Consider the following 17,065-nt stretch of genomic DNA (forward strand, 5'->3'; position numbering starts at 1 on the left):
GAAGCTAACAATATGGATGACATCTCAATTTGAAAGTCTTAATTAAAGCACTAATGTTTAAAGTTATTTATAGTAATTATGATTGCTTCAACAGCAAAGAAATATGGAAATGGTAAATGATTCTTGAGAACCACATCTATGAGATGGAAGAAATAATGTTTGGCATTTTTGGAGACAAAATAAAAAGAATAAACAATAAAAACAGGAAATGACTGACACTCTAAATGATGCATGTCCTAAAACCATAGATATACTATATATGGGTTTATATATGTAATGTTGGCAAAATAATAATAGACCAATATGCCTCACTTTTAATTCTCCCCAGTGTAGGATAGTGTATTTTCAGCACTGAGCACAGCATCCCAACACTAGTATATAATAGGGGATTAACAATTAATTATCTGATATGTATTAACACTTTAAGAAAATTAACACATAGTCACTTGAAACGAGATTATCATTCTAAGTGGGAGGAAAATACAAAATATTTTCTAGAAGTCGTCAAAACCCACCTTTTTATTAAATCTATAAATTGATTATATATACTCTTGACATGTAATCCAAGTCAACATTATTAACACATACATTACTAATATTTTATAATACTGTCACATGGGATACACTATCATCTTATTTTTTTTTGTAATTTTGACATATGTGTCTATAATTTACCAGAAGATCAAAATCATCTTTGGTTAAAATTAAAAAATTCTAAAACTTTCTTGTGGATACTTTTACAGATATATTTTATAAATAGTTTGTGAAACCAAGACTAAATTGTGAAATAAGCTAACAAGATGATCATTATACTAACCTTATTGGCACATTTAAAAAATCACATATGGGGCCCGCCCCTGTGGCTGAGTGGTGAAAATTCCATGTGCTCTGCTTCAGTGGCCTGGGTTTGCAGGTTTGGATCCCGGGCACGACCTACTCCACTCATCAGCCATGCTGGGGAGGCATCCCACATACCAAGTAGAGGAAGATGGGCACAGATATTAGCTCAGAGCTAATCTTCCTCAGAACAAAACAAAACAAAAAAAACAAGATTGGCAATGGATGTTAGCTCAGGGTCAATCTTCCTCACCAAAAAACAAAAAACAAAAAAAAGAAAAGGAAATCACATATGGAGGAAACTCATCAGACTTCAGGTTGTTGAACACTCATTTGTAGCTGAAAAAAAGGGAAATTTTGCTTAAATTGATCATGCAATCCATATTTGTCTACTATCTACCGAAGGTTTCGTGTCTAATAGTAGGAATATTACGGGACAATCTTTGTAAGTGTAACTCATTTAAAACTCCACTATATACAGGTTATTTTTAAGTAAACATTTTTACCAACATATGTGTACATAGAAATTTGCGCAAATTGTCAGTGTACAGTTTGATAAATTTTCACAGACTGAGCGCCCTTGTGTAACGAGCACTCAGCCCAGGAAACAGAGCATTACCAGCAACCCAGAAGCCCCACTTGTGTGTTTCTAATCATGTGATCCAATCTAAATACCATGATTGCTAATTTCATGTGTCAATTGACTAGGCCACTGGTGCCCAGATATTTGCTCAAACATTATTCTGTGTGTTTCTGTGGGGGTGTTTTTGGATGAGATTAACATTTAAATTAATAGACTGAGTAAAGAAAACTGCCCTTCACAACATGGGCACCTTGTCTACTCAGTCAAAACCCTGAATAGAACAAAAAGGCTGACTCTCCCCTGAGTAAGGAGAATTCTGGCTGCTTGACATTGGTTTTTTCCTTTCTTTAAACTCAGACTGAAACATTGGCTTTTCCTCGGTGTCAAACCTTCCAGGCCTTCAGATGAAACTACACCATCGGCTCTCCTGGGTCTCATGCCTTTGGATCAGAGCAGAACTAAACCATCAGCTCTTCTGGATCGCCTGTTAGCCAACTGACCCTGAAGATGCTGGAACTTTCCAGCCTCCACAATTATGTGAACTGATTCCTTATAGTAAATTTCTTTATCTATACAGATATACACACATACAGACACATAAATACGCTCATGCACATATATAGGCACACATATACACATATATAAATACATACATATATATGCATATATATACACACATACAAACACACACACACACGTATACACACACTGTTTCCCTGGAGAAACTTAATACAAATACTATAGTAATTTATTAACTTACAATGTTTTTTCCTATTTTTGAACTTTATATATACATGATATCATACAACATGTATTATATTATGCCCAGCTTATTTCATTCAGCAGTATGTTTGTGACATTTATCTACACTGTTGCTAGTTGCTTGAACTTCAGTTTACTTTTATTACTGTATAGATTTTTAGTCTGGGAGTATGTATCACTTTTTTTAATCCAATTTACTGTATATTAACTTCTAAGAGATTCCCAGCTTAGGGCTATTATGAATAGTGGTGTCATATAAATACACTATATGTTTTTGGATAAACATCCTTGAACATTTCTTTTGAGTATATGCCTAGAAGTACAACTGCTAGATAGTAAAAAATAAATATGTTCAGTTTGAGTATGTATGACTATATTTACGCTTTATCGACATTTTATGAGTGTTCTCCTTGCTCCTCAGTCTCTACAAGTTATGTTGTTTTAATTTTAGAACATATAGTAAGCGTGGACTGGTATTGAACTACATTTTGAAATTGCACCTCCCTGGTGACTAATAGCATTGATTACTTTCTCATTTGTTTATAGATCATTTAGATCTCATATTTTATGATGTACTTTAATATTTTCTCATTTTTCTGTTAGATGGTCTATCAGTTTTTTATTGATTAGTAATAGATTTTTAAATATACTGGATAGATTCTTAATGTGTATGCGCCTAACAACAGAGTGGCAAAAGACATGCAAAAACTCTTAGAACTTTAGGGAAAAATAGATAAAATCCACTCTCATACATGGAGAATTCAGCACCCCTCTTTCACAACTTGTCAGATCCAGCAGGCCAAAAATCGGTAAGGACATAGTTGAATTCAACAACACCATCAATCAACTGCGTCTAGTTGACATCTATAAACTCTTTCATCCAAAAAGAACAGAATGCACATTTTTCTCAAGCTCACATGGAAAATTCACCAAGACAGATCACATTCCAGGCCATAAAACACCTGGACAAATTTGAAAGAGTAGAAATCATACAGTGTCTGCTCTCAGATCACAATAGAATGAAACTACACATCAAACAGAAACATAACTGGAACATCCCAAAAGAAGTGGAGATTAAACAACACACCTCTACATAACATAACACATGGGTCAAAAAGAAATCTCAAGAGAAATTTAAAAATATCTTGAACTAAATGAAAATGAAAATGCAATTTAAAATTTGCTTTAATGTAGCAAAAGCAGGGCTTAAAGGGAAATTTACAGCACTGAATGCCTATATTAGAAAAGAAGAAAGATCTAAAATCACTAATCTAAGATGCAACCTTAGGAACCAAGAAATAAAGAGTAAATTAAATCCAAAGTAAGCAAAAGAAAATAAGTAATTAAAAACAGGACATAAATCAATGAAAATAAAACAGAAATCTACAGAGAATATCAATGAAACCAAAATCCAATTCTTTGAAAGATCAATAAAATTGATAACCCTGTAGCCAGGCTAACTAGAAAAAAAAGAGAAAAGATGCAAATTACTGATATCAGAGATGAAAGAGGGGAGGTCACTACAGATCTCCTGGAAATTAAAAGGATAATAAAGGAATATTATAAATAACTCTGTGCCTGCACATTATATAACTTAGATGAGATGGACCAATTCTTTGAAAAACACTGTCTACCGATAATCACTTGAGAATAAATACATGATCTCGAGTCATATCTAGTAATAAATTAAATCAATAATTAAGCCTTCCAAAATAGTAAGCCGTAGGCCCAGATGGATTCACAGGTGAATTCTACCAAACGTCTAATAAAGAAATTGTATCAGGGGCCAGCCCGGTGGTGTATCTCTTAAGTTCACACATTCGGCTTCAGCGGCCCAAGTTCACCAGGTCAGATCCCGGGCACAGACCTACACACCACTTATCAAGCCATGCTGTGGCAGCTATCCCACATATAAAAAATGGAGGAAGATGGGCGCAGATGTTATCTCAGGGCTAATCTTCCTCAAAAAAAAAAAAGGAAAAATTATATCAATATTCTACAATCTTTTTCAGAGGATAGAATTAGAGGTAATCTTACCTAACTCATTTGATGAGGCCACCATTACTGTAATAACAAAACCAGACAAATACATTACAAGAAAACAAAACTACAGGCCAATCTCTCATGAACATAGATGCAAAGTTTCTGGACAAAATATTAGCAAATCGAATCCAAAAAAGTATAAAAGGAATTATACACTGTCACCAAATAGGATTTGTCCCAGGTATGCAAGATTGGTTCAAAATTTGAAAATCAACCAATGTAATCCATCAAATCAAAAGGCTAACAAAGAAAACTCATATGATCCTATCAACAGATGCAGAAAAGTATTTAACAAATCAAATCCAAAAATGAACAAAAGGAATATGAAATTAAAATCACAATATCATTTATGTTAGCACCAAAAATGTGAGTTACTTAGTTATAACGAAATATGTACAAGAAATATATAATGGAAATTTTAACACTCAGAGAATGAAACCAAAGAACCAAATAAATGGAGACATATTAACTGACCACAGATAGGAAGACTCAGCATTGTCCAGATGTTGGTAAATCCAAAATTGATGTACAGATTCAAAGCAATCCCAATCAAAATCCCAGTAAGTTTTTTTATTGATATCAACAAACTGATTCTAAAGTTTTCTGAAAGGCAAAAGGCACAGAATAGTCAACACATTTTTGACAACTTCAAGACTAGCAATAAAGCTACAGTGATCAGGACTGTGTGGTGTTGATGAAACAATAGACAAATAAATCAGTGAAACAGAACAGAGAGCTCAGAAATAGATCTTCATAGGTATAATCAACTGATCTTTGACAAGGGAGTAAAGGCAATACAATGGAGCAAAGATAACCTCCTCAACAGTGGTACTATTACAACTGGACACCCACATGAAAAATAAAAGAAATCTAGACACAGACCTGAAACCTTTCACAAAAATTAACTCGAAGTGGATCAGAGATTCAAATGTAAAACACAAAACTATAAAACTCCTAGGAGATAGCATAAGGCACACCTAGATGACCTTGGGTATGGTGATGTCTTTTTAGATACAACACCAAAGACACAATCCACAAAAGAAATAATTGATACTCTAGATTTCATTAAAATTAAAAAGTTTGGGTCTGGTCCAGTGGCATAGTGGTTAAGTTCACACACTCTGCTTTGGTGGTCCAGGGTTCATGGGTTTGTATCCTGAGCACGGACCTAGCACTGCTTGTCAAGCCATGCTGTGGTGGTACCCCACATCAAGTAGAGGAAGACTGGCATGGATGTTAGCTCAGTGATAGTCTTCCTTAAGCAAAAAGAAGAAGATTGGCAACAGATGTCAGCTCAGGACCAATCTTCCTCACCAAAAAAAAAAAAAAAGAAAGAAAAAAAGAAAAGAAAATCCACAAAACTTCAGCTCTTCAAAACACAGCATTCAAGAAATCAGAAGACAATCCATGGCCTTGGAGAAAATATTTTCAAAAGACACATCTGATAAAGAACTGTTACCCAGGGGTTTGGCCCTGTGGCTGAGTGGTTAAGTTTGCATGCTCCACTTCCCTGGCCCAAGGTTTCACCAGTTCAGATCCTGGGCGTGGACCTAGTACCACTCCTCAGGCCATGCTGAGGTGGCGTCCCACATAGCACAGCTAGAAGGATCTACAACTAGATATATAACTATGTACTGGGGGCTTCTGGGAGAAGAAGAAAAAAAAAGATTAGCAACAGATGTTAGCTCGGGGGCCAATCTTGAGGGAAAAAAAAGAACTGTTATCCAAAATACATAAAGAACTCTTGAAACTCAAGCATAAGAAAACAGGCAACCCAGTTAAAAACTGGGCCAAAGACCTTAACAGATCTCTCACCAAGGAAGATATACAGTTGTGAATAAGTATTTGAAAAGATGCTCCACATCATATGTCATCAGGGAAATGCAAGCTTACACAGCAAGGAGACACCGCTACACGCCTATTAGCATGGCCAAAATCCAGAACAGTGACAATATCAAATGGTGATGAGGATGTGGAGCAACAGGAAATCTCATCCACTGCTGCTTGGAATGCAATATAGTACAGTCGCTTTGGAAGACACTTTGATTTCTTACTAAACTAAACATACTCTTACCATACTATTCAGCCACCTCGCTCCCTTAGTATTTACCCAAAAGGGTTGAAAACTTACATCCACACAAAAACCTGCAGACGGATGTTTATAGCAGCTTTATTCCTAATTGCCAAAACTTGGAGACAACGCAAATGTCCTTGAGTAGGTGAATAGATAAATAAACTGTGTTACATTCAGGCAATGGAATATTATTCAATGCTGAGAGGAAGTGAGCTATTAAGCTGTGAAAATACAGGAGGAAACTTAAATGCATATTATTAAGTGAAAGAAGCCAATCCGAAAAGGCTACATACTGTATGATTCCAATTATATGACATTCTGGGAAAGGCAAAACTGTAGCAGCAGTGAAAAGATCAGAGGTTCCCAGGGGTGTATGTGTGTCTATGGGAGGGAGATGAATAGGCAGAGAAGAGGGGATTTTTTAGGGTGCTGAAAATATTCGTATGATATTGTAACAATATATCATTATTCTTTTATCCAAACCCAAAGAATTTACAACACCAAGAATAAACCATAAGGTAAACAATGAACTTGGGCGATTACAATGTGTCAATGTAGGTTCATCCTTGGTACAAAATGTATCATTCTGATGAGTGATGTCGATAATGGGGGAGGCTATGTATGTGTGGGGGCAGGAAGTATAGGGGAAATCTCTGTACCTTTCTCTCAAATTTTATTGTAAATCTAAAATGTCTCTAAAAAAATAGTCTTTAAAAACAAAAGAATCCAGATTGAGAAAAGAAAATTAATTGCTATTTTGCAATACTCCTTTTCAGCACAAAATGAATCTTTAAAAAAGGGGTTAATAAATTCACAGCTTCTCGTACAAAATCCTTTTACTTGAGATTTTTCAATGCAGTCTAAATATCAGTTAAATGAGATATGACAAAACAATGAAAGAAAATTTAGGCAGGGCAGATTTCCAAACTTATAATGCCAATAAGACTCGTTTTATTCCGATGCAATTGCTTGAAAAATATGTTTACCAAAGTAAGAATAGAAAGTCCTTTACTTGGGAAAGTTTATCAGTAAAAGATAATACCACTTGTAGTTGGGATATATCATTATTTTGAAAAAACGAATCTAAGAGACTTTCGTTCTTCTGCTTTCAGGTAGCTTACTAAGAAGCTGGCTTAGCAGGTCTGATTTAGCTCAAAGGAGAACAGATTAATGCCTGTGTCAGATCTGTGAAGGCACTCCTTTTCTTTGGAAGCAATTTCTTTACTGAGGAAGTTCCTGGGTTTTTTTTATTTTTTTTGTTTTTTTCATAAACAGATAGATGTTTCCTTACTCCCCTTTCTCTATGAATATACAGAACATTATGGAGCAGCATCCCTCTCTGGGAATCCAGTGCATGGTGAGTGTAGTCCAGCTGCATCCATCTTAAGCACACTGCTTCATCATTCCTTGACATGGTTTAGCCTATGATTTTGACTCTTTTTTTTTGGCAGGGAAGAATTTATCCTGAGCTAACCTCTGTTGCAAATCTTTCCGTCTTTTTTCTCCCCAAAACCCCAGTGCATGGTTGTATATCCAAATTGTAAGTCCTTCTAGTTCTTCTATGTGAACCACCGCCACAGCATGGCAACTGACAGATGGGTGGTGTGGTTCCATGACCGGGAAATGAACCTGGGCCAGCGAAGCAGTGAGAGTGTCAAACCTTAACCACTAGACCATCAGAGTTAGCTCTATTTTGACTTTTTATTCTCTTTTATTGCATGTTTTTAAGAGTTACAAACTTCCCTTCACGTCCTCTTTTACAGATCACAAACCTCTCTTCATCTTACATAATTAACATGCACCAGACTAGCTATTAATGTTTATTCACAGGGTTTTGATAGAAACAAATCAAAATTACAACACAATATTTAATTTTCAAGTTCTTATTTTTTTATCTTCACCAATAAAAGATACTTTGCTTTTGTTGTTTTTCATTGAACACTTAAAGAAACTGATGATACTGGGAGCAACAGATTAAAGTTTTATGAGATAAAAATCATATATAATATGTTATCTGATAGTATGCATATATTTTACACAAGTATCCAAGAAGAAATTGATCATACACAAAACAAGACATTTTGATAACTATAGGTGACTGGAATGCAAAAGTAGGAAATAAAGCAGAATCAAAGATTGCCAGAAAATTTGGACTGAGGGACACAAATGAAGGAGGAGACCAGGTCATGGATTTCTGCAAAGCTAACAATCCATTTATCACAAACACTTGTTTCAAGCAACCAAACAGACAACTGTATATATGGACATTACCAGATGGCCAACGTAGAAATCAAATAGGCTATGTAATTGGAAGCAGGAGACGGAGAAGCTGTATTCTCTCTGCCTAAACAAGACCAGGAGCAGATTGTGGTCCTGACCACAAACTATTAACATCAAACATGGGCACTCAATTGTCCTGATATGTGATCCGCATTGTAGAGAAGACGTCACTGTCAAGACAGAAGATGGGGAACCAGAATGGATTCCTATAGGCAAAGGTGTCAGACCAGGAAGCATTTTATCTCTCTAACTGTTAAATCTGTGTGCAGAACATATGAAAAAAAGTGGGATAGACTGAGATGAAGGAGTGAAAATCAATGCAAGAAGTATTAACAATCTAAGATATGTAACTGACACCATCTTTCTGGCAGAAAGCAGCAATAGCTTGAAACAACTTCTGACATAGTGAAAAAAGAAAGTGCCAAAGCAGGACTGCATGTGAACATCAAGAAACAAAAATCCTGACAACAGAAGAACCGTACAACATAGACAACGAAGACATTGAAATTGTTAAAGACTTTGTTTACCTTGGTTCAGTCATTAATTTAAACAGAGACCACAGTCAAGAACTCAAGAGATGACTGAGACTCAGAAGGGTAGCGATGAAAGAATTAGGAAAGATCATCAAGTGTGAGGAAGTGTCATTAGAGACTAAGGCCAAGGTTATCCACACCCTTATATTCTCAATTACTATGTATAAGTCCAAAAGCTGGACAGTGAAGAAGGTGGACAAGAAAAAATGAATTCGTTTGAAACACAGTGTTGGAGGAGAGCCCTATGGATAGCCTGGACTGCCAGAAAGAACAAGTGAATCCTAGAGCAAGTTAAGCCTGAGCTATTGCTGGAGGCAAAAATGATAAAAGCAAGGCTGTCCTACTTTGAACACATCATGAGAAGGCAGGATTCTCTGGAAAAGACAATAATGCTGGGACAAGTAGAAGGCAGCAGGAAAAGAGGACGAGTAAATGTGAGATAGATTGCCTCCATAAAGGAAGCCATAGGCATTAGTCTGCAGAAACTGAGTAGGGCTGTTGAGGCCAGGACACTGTGACATCGCTCAGTCACAGGGTCACCAAGAGTAGGAGCTGACTTGATGGCATGTAACAACAATATGATAATAATGCAATTAATAAAATGATAACTAGAAAATTTTCATATTTAGAAGTTTCAAAATATACTTCTAATTAACCCATGTGTCAAATAAGAAATCATATTAGAAACTATGGAATGTTTAACTGAATAACAGTGGAATAAACTACCTAATTGGATACTTCTGATTGTTTTTAAATGTCCTTTATTATACACAGCTAAAATATGTTTAATAACAGCTTGAAAATAGAGGAAAAAAGCCTCATTTGTCATAAACATCAAAGTTCAAATGGCCTACATTATGCAAATTGTGTATATGTATAGTAGCACATAAAAACAACCAGAGAAAGGAATACATTAGAGTGCTTATTATATTGTTCAATTTCCAATTAAACAAACCACAAAACTAGAATTGTGATTCAAAGAGCCCTTGCCATTTGCTCGAGCCCTACACCTGGCAGTCAGCATGTTATTTTCCATGTAAATTGCTTTCCTGAGTGTCCTAACAGCAGGTATTAAAAATAAACAAAATATAAACAGCAATCTCTATAAACGTAACTTTAAAAAGTGGAAAGTTTTATATAAGTGTGCTTTTCGGGGTTTTTGTTCATTGTTTGTTTGTTGTGGTGAGGAAGAATGGCCCTGAGCTAACACCTGTTGTCAATCTTCCTCTTTTTGCATGAGGATTGTCCCTGAGCTAACATTTGTGCTGGTTTTGCTCTCTTCTGTATGTGGGATGCTGCCACAGCATGGCTTGATGAACAGTGTGTAGGTCCGTCGGATCTGAACCCGTGAACCCCCAGCCACCGAAGCGCAGCGCATGAACTTAACCACTACGCCACCAGGCCAGCTCTCTACGTACACATGTTTTAAGCTCAGATTTTTGAAATATTTTCAGAAATTTTCAAATGAAATCCTATTTTAGTCTAGCTCACATAAAATACTCTTTAATTCTATTTATTGCATTTTGAAATGTGCTGTGGCGTAGCTATTAGAGACTTCACAGTAGATATTGAATTGAATAATATTAGAAATGCCGATTCAACAGTCCTGCAATTTGTGACATTTTATTAATTTCTAGATGATCAAAAAATTGGACATTAATTAACAGGCCTGTAGCTCCAAAATACTCATTGATTTACATTTTCATTATGTGCAAAGTATGTTTAAACCGCTTAGTACTGAAGGTTCACCAACATTATCAAATCAATCCTATTTAAAATAATCCCCATTAAAAGATTAAACTAGTACAGGAATAAATTTGTAGTGTGAAAAAAATTGCTTTGGGAGAATGACGGTTTCAGCAAGAGTATAATGACTAAAAGCTAAAATGTCAAGGAAGTTCACGTTCAAAATTAAAGTGTGAGTATATTGCAAAAGATGTTATTTGAAAATTTTAGTTAAGATACACATTTTATTTTAGAATGGTTTTAGATTTATAGGAAATTGTCAAGATAGTACAGAGACATCCCATATAACCCCCTTACAGTTTCCCCAATAATCAGCATCTTATATTAGTATAGTTTTTTGGGCACAATTAAAGAACAAACATTGACATTATTTTTAACTGAAGTCCATATTTTATTCAGGTTGCCGTCATTTTTACCTAATATCATTATTCTGTTACAGAACACCACCCAGGATACCACATTGTATTTTTTTATTTAGGTAATGTATTTTTTTTTTTTTTAAGATTGGCATCTGAGCTAACAAACAACTGTTGCCAATCTTTTTTTTTTTTTCTCCCCAAATCCCCCGTACATTGTTGTATATTTTAGTTATGGGTCCTTCTAGTTGTGGCATGTGGGACACCGTCTCGGCATGGCCTGACAAATGGTGCCATGTCCACGCCCAGGATCCAAACCTGCAAAACCCTGGGCCGCCGAATTGAAGCGCGTAAAACTTAACTACTCGGCCATGGGGCCGGCCCCAACATTGCATTTAATAGTCAAGTCCCTGTAACTTCTCTTAGCTTAAACAGTTTATCAGACTTTCCTTGTTTTTGACGACCTTGAGAGATTTGAAAGAGTACTGGTATTTTGAATCAATTTGGGTTTATCTGAATTTTTCCTTATGATTAGAATGAAGTTATGGGTTTAGGGGAGGAAGACCACAAAAGTAAAGCGACATTGTATTACATGATATTAATGGTGCATAAGAGCAACATGACTTATTGTTGATGTTGATGTTGATTATTTGGCTGAAGTGGTGTTTGTAAGGTTTCTCAACCGTAAAGTTACTTTTGATTCCCCTTTCCATATAGATAGATAGGTAGACATAGATATAGAGAAATCTGTATCTATAAACTTGTGTATCTCTATGTACATCTATGATCGATCTATCTAATCTATCAATCTGAAGGAAGCCACATGTGAAGTCCACACTTACGGAGTGGGCTTTATGTTCCCCATCCTTGAGGGAAAAGTATCAACACAAATGATTTGGAATTCTTTTTCACAAGAGATTTGTCTCATCTCTCCCATTTATTTATTTATAAAATCGTTTATTTGTATCAGCCTGCACTCATGTTCTTTATTTCATAATTTGGGTTATAATCTAATATCTTTCCTTTTTTGGGGGGGGGGGGAGATTAGCCCTGAACTAACATCTTCTGCCAATCGTCCTCTTCTTGCTGAGGAAGACTGGCCCTGAGCTAACATCCACACCCATCTTCCTCTACTTTCTATGTGGGATGCCTGCCACAGCATGGCTTGCCAAACAGTGTGTAGGTGCACACCTGGGATCTGAACCAGCGAACCCCGGGCTGCCAAAATGGAAAGTGTGAACTCAACAGCTGTGCCATCAGGCCAGCCCTGAGAATGAGTTCTTAATGTCTGTTGTAAACTTGCACCATAGCAACACCTCATGTAAAATAGCAATGCCTTAACTGTACTACTTGTGTCTGCAGAGAGAGAGAGACATTCATATGCCAAACTCTTCAGTTAAATATAACCTAAATACCTCAAATTCAACATAAAGCTAAACTATTTAATAGACTTGTGCCACCTCCTCTATCTCTTCACTACCAAGTTTCCCAAGACAGTGAAGCAGAATCATCCTTTGCTCTTCCCTCCTCATCCACTGCATCCAAATCATCAAGTCCCTAAATTCCACTTCATCAATATGTCTTGCATCCATATACTTTTCTCTTTTCCACCGCAATTTTCATAGTTGAATTCACCATCCTCTCACACCTGGATATTTGAGATGTATTTTACCAAGCATGCCCCTTGCATGTAGTCTTTTTGTTTTTGAATTAGATGTAATTGTGTCACATTTTCTTTCCTACCACCAGACAGCAGAAAATGTCTTCTCCTTCCCACCTCCATTGCTGTGAAGATAAACTGGAATCTTCTTGAAGTAGTTTGCAAGGTTGTATGTCTGAACTTGGCTTAAATCTGCAGTCCCCTTTCACAATACTTGGAAAGCGTCTTAAGCAATAGGGATTTTCCCATCTTCAGGACTTCTAGTTTGCCTTTTATTTTATCTAGAAGACTTGCCTACATTCTTTCCTTTCGTAGCTCTTGCTTGTAGAGGCAGTACACGGTAGAGAGGAAAGGCACAGTTCTAGAGCTGAAATAACTGAGTTCTACCGTTTCATGATTTTGGATAAGTTACTCCACCAATTAGTGCATCAGTTTCTTCATCTACAAAACGATGTTAATGATACATGCTTCACTGGTTGTCATGAGGCTACATGCTTTAAGATTTTTACTGAAACAAAATTAGCATTTACACTGGCTCAAGAAAAAATCCTAAATAAAAAAGACTGCATCAGTACACGCCACAGCATTCTAAATTCCTAGCATATACTTTAATATATCTTTTATGAGAACATTAAATGAATATTATATTGAAAGAAATATGTTAATAAAAAGTCATGATTAATTTAATGTTAGAAAAATGGAAAGAAATGCTTATAGGTTCTATGATATGTCAGTGAAAAATGCTGGACAGAATCTTAGCTGACAATCAAATGATCAATTTTATTTTTCTCCCAGCATACATTTCTGTACATGATCAGTGCTTGGAAAAAAATTTTAAGTGAAGGAGTAAATGAGTGTCTCAGTACGGTCCTATCTGGTTAATGAAAGTAGGCTAACCTGTTAATACATTTCAAATCAATAGTTTTTTAAAACAATGTATCATCTTTCATATTAGTTCTTTATTAGTTTCATAATAAAAATAATCATAATTTTTTGGATTTTTAGGTAATATACAAAATAAATGTAATGTTTTTAAGTGTATGCAAAATACTTTTTAATGAAACTCTGATATAGAGTTTGCATAATATGAGAATCAAGTGTGACATATATTTTATTTAAATATTATTTACAGAAGTATTTAACTTCAGCCATGAAAGTTCAAAAGTATGCTAAATTTTGTAACAAGTGTCGGTATTAAAAGAAAAATAATTGTGAATTTAGTTTTCTTTTGGTCCTTTTGTATACTTATATGTGTGCACTGGAAATGAGAGTGATTAATTTCCTCATAGGATAGTGCAAATTAAAGAATAAAGCTTTTCAAAAAGAAAGTTAGAAGCTAATGTGATCTGTTCTCAGATTTTGACCTTTCTTAGTTGAGATTTCCATTATTCCAAGTCAGCAGGCAGAGTGCTAATTACGCATTTAGAGATGCTAAGATGGCCCTGGGAGGTCGATGAGAAGAGGGAAGACCCTCACTGGAAAACATCTCCCCTACAGGGACTACTTGTTAGCAGCTCTTTCCTTTGAAAATCTCAGAGAGCATATTTTTTGCAGCCAGTCAAGAAAAAGTCTATTAACGTATAAGTGGAAACAATAAGCATTATTAGAAATTTAATGTTAACAATTATTTCACTAGGATCTTCCATTGACCCCTGAAGTCCGTAATCTTGCAGTGCCAGGTGGAAAGTTCACCCAGGGAAAGGTCCCTTCTACAATCCTGCAACGTGGACCAAGGCCTTCTACCTCTGAGCACTAGAGGTGGGTGAGCAGGAATTGCCAGCTGAGTAGCTGAGCAACTTGCATCTTACGGAAGAGAAAATCCAACCAGATGCCCAGTGGTGCTGTTTTCAAGATCAGTGCTAATACAGAAAGTAAAGATGAAGAGAAAGGACAGAGTCACCTAGTCCCTACCCAAGAAGCTGATCAGAAGCAATTAGAAGTCCTGAGAGTGATCTAAATTTTCTCTACTAAGTGAAGAGCTTCGACTGAAATCACAGCTTCTCCAGGGAGTCAATTTCATGTGCTTCAACCGCCAATCCAAGACACAAGAGATTGCATCACCTTTGATGCTCTTTGAACCCCCATAGAATCTGACTGCCCAGTCCCAGGTCTGTACTGGTAAAGGACTACCTCTGTCTTGGCCATGCTCAGCCAAGAAGACCCAGCAGACATATACTCCCAGTGTTTGTGCTTCTCCCCAGTATATGAACGCACTCTTCGAACAGGAAAAGTGATTGAACTGATCAGCATACTGGGCAAAAAGTAGAATAGTCATTGCTAGGGTCTACGGGGAGGAGAGAATGGGAGTTGTTTAATGGATATTGGATTTCAGTACCACTATCGTTGACACTGTTGGAATTGCCCACAGCCGGAAGGATTTTCCCTTACTTCTGCTTACAAACGTCATATGAATGCTTCCTAGTCAGATCCTTGTCAGAATCAAGATATCAAAGAACATTAGATGTCATGTAAGACATGGATCTGGTCTGTGCATAGACATCTGTTTAGTGAATTTATATCTTCACAAGATGATAATAGTGATTTGTTGTATTTATATACATCAAATTATTATCCAAGGAAATGATAAAAAATAAAAATGTCTCATTATATCAAGAAAAATTTAATGACAATTTCTCCAATAGTATTTTAACCCTAGAATGTATAGAAAAGGCATGCTCATTTCACATATTCAAATTTTTTCTTTTCTATAGAAATCTATCAAGTAAAACAAAAGCCTTCTATATATTTTTTTGTTTTCCTTTAATGTTTTATTATTCTCTCTCCAGAAGTTTCAAATAGACAGCCAATAATTGTGTTTTAGGAAACACGCATACTTCTTTGTGGAAGACCAACGTATGTAACAATGATCAATACACAGAAACGGAATCTAAAAACATTTTTTCCTTATTAAACTGCAATACAAAGTCTATACCGTAGTAGAAGATATCAGAGTAACATATCACATTTGATTTTTTTCTATGAGTTTCTTGGAAGCCAGCATTGCCTGGCAAATGAACATGAACAGTAGAGATGGGAACAGTTATAAGATTTGTCCCAAGGTTATTTTTGCCTTAAAAAGTATTAAACTTTCTACAAACGATACTTCTCTATTACAATAGTAGAATAAGCTCAAGGTGAAAGAACAGAATTTCTTCATTTTTTTTATGAGAATCTAAACCTTCCAGGAACTGAAATGCTTAAGGACATCAATAAAGATGGCATTTTAGGATAAAGTCCCTGAAAGATGCTTCCACTGTGTAAAAAGGAGTCGCAATCATTCAATTGCCTGTGTGTTTATCTTTAAAATGCCTCCAGATATTGTTAAAGAACTGAAATCTGGAACAAAAGAAAATCCCTCGGATTTAGAAATTGTGTTGTGTTTTTAAATGTCATAATATATTGGAAGACTTCTGATGCATAACAAGGGTTAGAAAAGTTTTAGTATCCTTTTTCTTTTCACCTAGTTCTGAGAAATCTGGGAAAATTAACCCTAAGTTCGGATACAACAAATGCTTCTTTTTGAATGTATACGATAAAAAATGAGAATGAATATTTATTCTAATACTACTTCACCACAAAGAAAAGAAAGATTAGAGCAAAGTTTCCATAAATATGTGTGTTTGCACATGTATTCTAAGACTTTATAGAAGAAATCTCAGGAATCATAATATTGTTTTCAATAATCATCTATTTCACAGCATAATTGCAATAGTTATATAATTTTATAGGTAAATGTCTCTATCTCTTTTTGAAAATGGAGATTGATGAAAATAATGTTGTTTTCTGAGATTACATACGTGTATATTCCTCTATTAAAACCAGGAGCTCAATTGATCTATCTACAGACTGCTTATATTGAACAAGAAATAATTTTTAAGAATGGATATTTTAAAGAGAAAATATACTTTATATGGCACTTTTCATAAAGAAAGATATTTTTTCCGTGCAAGCCAACTTATAAGTAGCAATGGGACATACTAAGAAGAAGTCATTTAGATTTAGATATAACAATATCCAGTTGTCAGAATCTGCATCCCTGTGTCTTAGCTTTTTCCAACACTGGGGGAAGATGCTTTGCTTTTCTGAGCACGGCAAGCTTAAAGTGCTAGGTATTAACAACCTCTGGGGAGCAGCCCACAACCAAAGATGAATAAGAATTTATATATACATCCCATCTCCATTTCCTCTGGA

The sequence above is a fragment of the Equus asinus genome, chromosome 30 (genome assembly GCF_041296235.1).
Source record: "Equus asinus isolate D_3611 breed Donkey chromosome 30, EquAss-T2T_v2, whole genome shotgun sequence".
Taxonomy (NCBI): Eukaryota; Metazoa; Chordata; class Mammalia; order Perissodactyla; family Equidae; genus Equus; species Equus asinus.